Source organism: Helianthus annuus, chromosome 16 (genome assembly GCF_002127325.2).
Source record: "Helianthus annuus cultivar XRQ/B chromosome 16, HanXRQr2.0-SUNRISE, whole genome shotgun sequence".
Classification (NCBI taxonomy): domain Eukaryota; kingdom Viridiplantae; phylum Streptophyta; class Magnoliopsida; order Asterales; family Asteraceae; genus Helianthus; species Helianthus annuus.
The window spans coordinates 110,508,794-110,516,157 of NC_035448.2; positions in this window are offsets into that span (position 1 = coordinate 110,508,794).

The window sequence follows — 7,364 nt, forward strand, 5'->3', positions numbered from 1 at the left end:
GTAGGATGGAGGATCCTGAGAAGGATCACCATAGAACTTATCCTTTAGTATAAGGATCACTGACATTCTTTTGCTTTCTTGTTGTGCAGCTATCTCCGTTTCACACCTCAGATTGACTCCTGCTGCTAAAGAGAGACTTTCTGCCTTCAAGAGACTTGACCCTGAAACAAGAACTTTCAAGACTACCACCCAAGATTCTCAGGAAGTATCCTCTGGTTCTGTCACGATGTCAAGTAAGTATCCTTGTTTAAAGATTCAATTAAATAATGAAATTCAAGTAAAATTAAGATACTTATCTTGTTTTGGTTGTGTAGGTGCTGGAAAATCCACCAAGTCTGCTTCAAAGTTCAGCATCACCGATCTCACCAATGTCAGATCCTCAAAGAAGAAGACTCCTGCTAGCCCAACTGCTTCAATCCCCAAGGCACCCCTCAGAGGAAAGGGAGGCAAGAAGAGAAAGGCCTCCGAAGCTGAGGATCTGCAAGGCCTCCCCTTGACCCGCCAACAATTCCTGGACTACTTCAATGAGGTAAGGATCACTGTCCCTGCTTGTATATCCTGCTCGTTTGAGGATCATTTGGCTCTGACATTATCCTTTGTCTTCCTTGCAGAAATTTGCTGAGATTGAGACCTATGTTGGCCATGTTGAGGATCAGGATAGCAAGATTGCTGATCTTCAACAAGTTGCAGTGCTGAAGGACCTCAAGATAGCTGATCTTCAGAAGGATCTCCAGAACACCAGAAATGAGGCTGCCAAGATGCTGATCAACTTTGACTATGAGAGGCACGAGATCACCGAGGATGCCAAGGTCTTCGCCGCCATAGCAATGTACAAGACCCAGCTGCAAATGGCCTTGGAAGCTCAGGATCCTGCTATTAACAAAAGCACCTGGGATGTGGAGGGCTTGAAGGCAAGACTGGCTGAACTGGAGGACGAAGAAGAGGCTGAGGAGATCCTGACAATTGAGGCCGGAGGCAGTGGCAAGGATCAGGGTGGTGAGGCAAGTGGAGCTGGTGGTGAAGATGCAGCGAAGGTTTAAGCTGCAGGATTGGGTGATGAAGGAAACTTCTAGACATAGCCGGAGCCCAATTTTTTTTTGTTTAGTGGTTGTTTTGTTGAACAATGATGGTCTGTATTCTTGAACAATAGCTTTAGGTTTAAGGATCAAGGATCCTTCAGACAATAGGCAGGATTGCAAATGGTGGAGGGATCCTCTGTTTGGGGGATGAAACCATTGTGATCCTGCCGCCTTTATGTTCCTGCACAACTTCAAACCTATTATCATGGACACCCTTTACCTACCCCAGCGGACAGGCCACGTATTGCTGGTAGATGCTTGGGGTAGGTAATTTTGACAACCTTTTAAGGGTTAGTCTTTTTGTTAATAAATAAAATCCTAATCTTTTGTCGCTTATCTTGTGTTGTTATCCTTTTAGTTCCTTTAATTTTCAATTGTCTTGATGTGCATTTATTAAATAAGCAATTTTGAATAAGTTAGACTGAAAACATTTAGGATATGATCCATGATCAAATATCCTATGGTTGTAAAATCCCAAAAAGTAGTATATGTTTTAAGGATCATAAGTTCAGTTGTCATAGTGTAACGGTTATTCAAATAAATGATGAATAAGATAAAAATAGTTAAGGATCATACCTGAGGATCCAAGTTAGGATCCTAACCATAATCAGGATAACTATAAGATAAACCTCAGAGATAAATAAGGATCAAGGATCCTTAGTTGTTTAACTTCAAGGACCTGAAATAGAGCATAACTTGGGACTAAGCCAATATAAGATAAGAGTTAGCAACTGGGGACAAGCCCAAGGATAACTGGGGACAAGCCCAAGGATAACTGGGGACAAGCCCAAGGATCGTGTGTAAACTGGAGTATGGCCCTAACTGGCGACTATCCAAACTTAGTGACATGAAAATGCCAAAACCTTAGCTAACGTGAAAACGTTAGAAACCTTAGGAACGGATGTATGGTACGTCTACCATTATACGTAGGATCCTAGGTATAGCCAGTACAATGGAATTATCAGCCCCTAAAGCGAGTACTGGTCCCAATGCCTTGAACTATACCAGGATCATCTTGCGCTACAGGCGGAACTGGGGTCAAGCCCAAATAACTGGGGTTAAACCCAAGGATCTGGATTGCTTCTGTAGATAATCAACATTATGCTAAGAATACCTGAACTTTCAAAACTCAAAATCTTGTGAGAGAAGGATAAAGGACACATGATCCTTATCCTTGTATGAGAAAATAAGTAAATGAAATAGTTCAAGATTAGGACATTACTAGAGTAAGGATCATTGATGCTTTAAGGATCCTTCAAGGATACCCCTAATGTAAGGATCATACGTGTCAGGAGGATCCTGCTCACATGAAATATTTCTTCAAATGGACAGCATTCCAAGCTCTTGGTAACAAATCACCTTCCACGGTCAGCAATCTATATGCCCCATTTCCTGCTTCAGCTTCAATCAAATAAGGGCCTTCCCATTTTGGTGCCAATTTTCCATCAGCAGGATTGGTGGTATTCTGAAATGCTTTCCTTAATACCATATCACCAATCTGAAATTTCCTGATCCTAACATTTTTGTTGTAAGCACCAGCCATTCTTTGTTGATAACTAGCCATCCTTATCCTAGCCAGATCCCTGATTTCCTCAATAGTATCCAGGTCTTGAGCCAGGTTCACATCATTTTCTTCAGGATCACGGGTACTTGTTCTAGCAGTTGGAACTACCATTTCTGTTGGGATCACTGATTCTGCCCCAAATACTAAAGAGAATGGTGTTTGACCAGTAGCATTCTTAGGGGTTGTCCTATCAGCCCAAAGCACATAAGGTAATTCTTCTGCCCATTTCCCTTTCTTGGATCCAAGCTTCTTTTTCAAATTGTTGATGATGATCTTGTTGGATGATTCTCCTTTCAGATAGTGATCCTCAGAAGAGCTTCAGGATCAGGATCATGGATCATCCTAAGGATCCTCATACTAACGATTATTCTCTTTATATTTAATGTTGTTTTGCAGGAATTACGAGTTGGACCTGGTCTTGGCAACGTTATTAAGGAATCTTTCACGCTAATTTCGCACATGCATAACCAGAAATAGACGTTGTGGAGAATATGGAAACTTAGCACAAATTACGGGCGTTTAGTTAGGCTAAATTTACTTCTGTTTCTAAAGGGGTAACGAGCTAGTAGTTAGGTGACTTACCTAAATTCAACCACACACACTTATATAAAGGGCACTCTCAAGCATTCGGAAGACACAACACATTTCTTACACACTCTAGCATACTACACCATAGTGATCCTTGTACCTAGCTCGTTACCATCCAAACTTGTAAACATTGTTTATTATATTGAAGTTTGGTGATCGGTAGTTTCCATCACCCGAGGTTTTTTATGCCGGAGATCATTCATTGATCAAGGGCTTTTTCCTCGTATAAATCCTTGTGTCACTTGTGCAATTTACATTTAAGTGATCCTTTACTTTATCCATCACTACAAGCATCATTCCCCGTTAACAGAGAGTTTGGTTGCATTATCCTTGTGTGATTTTTGACCAAAACAGTTTGGCGCCTGACGGGTGGTCCGTAGGACAACCCTTAAGTGCCTTAAAAATATTAAAATCCCATGCTTTACACGTTTAATTGTTTGAACTTGGTAACTACTAGTTGTTTGGACGTGCAGGTGCAAATGGAACTTAAAATGGAAGGAACACGGAGAATAAATGAAAAAATCAATTTTTGGAATTGAAGAATTAAGAGGATAGCATGATAGAGGACGAAATTACGAGAACGTAGGCGAAAACGGTGAAGAAAATGGAGTTGAAACGAAAAAGTTATGCTGAAAACAAGTTTTCAGGCTGAAGCCTGCCGTAAGCTACGGCCATTGGCGTAGCTTACGGCGCTCACTGGCACTTTTTGTCACCGTATGACAGTTTAAAGCCACCGTAAGCCATTCCAAGCCACCGTAAGCTACGGTGGCCACCGTAGCTTACGGCGCTGACCTACGTAAATGTGTAACTTCCACCTTTTAATGCGGATTTATGATGCCCTTTCAAGTCCAATCATTCCCATTCGGTTACATACACTTTGGAGACGAATTTTGGGTGTTCTTGAGAGCTTGAAACAATTTCTAAACATCTTGTTAGTGTTTTTAATTCCTATGAACATTGATATGTATGTGATGATGGTTGTTGAAGCCATGGATGGCTAAACTCTTTATGGTCATCTTTAGTTGAAGGTTTGTAGAGACAATTGTGCTTGATTTCATATTTCTAGAATGGCAAATTGAATTTATGTTTTATTTATCATGGTGTGTTCTTATTTGCTTGTAAATTGTTGATGCTTATGATTATTCTATTTTGAAACCATACGTTCTTGGTGCCGTTGGCAATCGAGATATCATGGGTAGAACTAGGATCGGGTAAGGGTCAATTGGTCATCGGGTAACAACCTCACGTTCTAGGAATCTGAGTACTTAGTTCCCTTTCATCACAACAAGTAATTGCACATGAATTATGTCTATGTAGTTCTTTCTAGTGAATGATAGCACAAATGTTGAAGCAAACCGGAAACTAAAGATGGTCACTCGTCTCTAATTGTTTACAACCAAAACTTTTCTTTTGCAATTTAATTAGTTAATCTTAGTTTTAAAAATCAACCAATCAAACCCACTCTTGAATTTATTTTATTTGCAATTAGATTAATTTAGTCAAGTTAGATATACACTTAGATAACATATATTCCACAAACTCCCTGTGTTCGATACCCACTTACCACTAGCTACTTAGTTGTAATTGGATTAAATTTGATTGTGACCACGACATCACGTCAAATTTTGGCGCCGTTGCCGGGGAGTAGTGCGCAACGTGTGTTATTTAGTGTATTAGTTTTGAAAAAAAAAATTAAAAAAAAAAACCAAAAAGATTTCTTTTATGTTCATGATTTACACTTGGTAGTTGAGTTGTGTTGTGCAGGATGACAGGGCATTACACAAATTTCAGCTTATTTACGTGTAGATTGTGCGGGGGTCCACGACATCCATGTATTGGTTGCCACGAGGCTCACTACAGGAGGGCACATGGAAAACCGGTGTCTTATGTTTCACAGCTTCCACCTCCATCATACGTTGACGATTATGAATCAGAAATGGAGGATGACTATTATTCATATGGATACGAACGGGACGAGGAAGTTTATTATGAGGCAAGGATGGATGGTCTATGTTTTTGTTGCGGTCGCGATCACACTTATGATTATGATGTGTGCACAGTGTATTCAGAAAACCCAAAGTATTGGAATAAAAAGATGATGGAAGCGCGCATCTATGGACCGTATCAGGGATATCGACAATATCATCCCGAAGAATATTCTGAGCCCGAGGGTGTTTATGTTTATGAGACCGATGAGGAGAAAGAGCTTGCTGCATTGGAAGTAACTTTGTCCAAACTCGAGCAATATTTAGCAACACCCAACCTGTCCGATGAAGCCCGAATCAGCTGCTTAGTTTCTAAGTGTCATACTTTAAAATTGAAGATAGAGATAGAAGAACGCCTCTCACCATTACCTGACGATATTAGAGATTATTCTCACATGAAGGAGGAGGTTGTGGAGGATAATACCACACCAATGAGTCCTTTATCTGATGAAGAGTCACTTATAGATCAGATGATGTGTGCAGATTATGAGGTAGAGCAGGCTGATGGGATGCATATGTGTACCGAACCTCTTCCCATATCAATGATTCAAATTAACAAGTGTGGGGAAAAGGGTTCGAGGAATAAGATGAGAAGGGTGAAACTACCAGACATTAAGGTATATGTCATGAAGTGGACTAGCAAAGCCCGGAGGAGCAGCTTTAACATGCCAAATATACTGACAAATCTATGGAGATGGCATGTAAATTTCCGGGCATTTGTTGGAAATGTTGCGGGTAAGTGTGCATTAAGACCACCATAACGAATATCAGGTATGGTCTGGCTGAAGACCTTTAAACTTAGCGCTCTCGGGAGACAGCCCGAGGATGTAGAGTATTGTATTTGTATTTTGTTTTGTTTTGTTTTGTTTTGTTTTGTTTTGCTTTGTTTGGTTTTGTTTTGGTGTTGTGTTTGTGTTTTGGCAGGTTACTACGTTTCAATCCTCGCGGATGCAACGATTCAAGTGTGGGGATGTTTGGCAACATCCCCGTTGAGATATCAGCGAATCCAAGAGATGTTTATGTTCCTGTCCGACTACTGCAGCTGCATCACTACCAACACTGCTGATTTACTGATCAGGTCATGTCTTGTTTTCATTTTGTGCACCTTTGTATATATTCATGTTTAAGTTTATGGTTGGGCGGTTAGGTGGTGTTTTGATGTGTTTGTTTGATGGGTTGTGAAAGTTGGTGGTGTTTTAGTAAGCAAAATATTTATATATATAGAATAAAAAAAAACAAAAAGAAATTTGGGGTTTGAGAGTATTAGCGAAAGCTAATGTTTTTGGGTAAAAGTGATCTTCCCCTCAAAATCATACATTGGGACAATGTATCCTAAGTGTGGGGATGGGGGGAAATTTTTGAGAATTTTAAAAAAATGTGAAATCAAGCGAAAAATTGTCGAAATTTGAACACTTGATATTGTTCCACTTGACATACCGACACCAATTTCTAGTCCTTTCTTGGTGAGAGTTTGAGCCACATATGATTATTAAAGATGTTTTCTTTGTTTTGAGTGGCGGTGTGTGGCTTGTGTTAATAGAACTTGTGTACGAATTCTTGCCAAATCCTAGAGTTAGCATGCTTGTGAAAATGATAGGGGACTTTTAGGTAGCCTCGTCTAGATGTGTGAGAGTGTGGGATTGGTGGGTTGGACCTCATACGTTACATATATGAGCTTGGATTGTGAGGGGTGGGGGTTTGGTCTTTAGAAAGCCATGTTTGAGCCTTATACTATTCGGTTGTGACCCAAACCTACTTCTTACAAAAAAAAAAAAAAAAAAACACTTTACCTATTGAGACGACCCGGTTTAGGAATTTAGTTTGTGATTATTGATGTTCTTGTATACATTGTTGAGTTTTATGTGTTACGAAAAAAAAATGAAAAAAAAAGAAAGAAAAAAAAAGAAAGAGAAAAATATGAGAAAAATACAAAAAAAATGAAGTATTTAGTTGCAATAGTAGTTGAGAATGTTGAGAAGTTGTGTATATAGTTGATGTTTGCTCTGTTTAGTAGTAGAAATAAAAACCGGGTCAAATCAATTAGGTCTTGCATATATATCCCACCATTTTCCTACCTTTACACATAGCCCCGTTATAACCCGTAAGTCCTTTTGATTCATAAGCATGCTAGGTATTTGATAGGAGGAA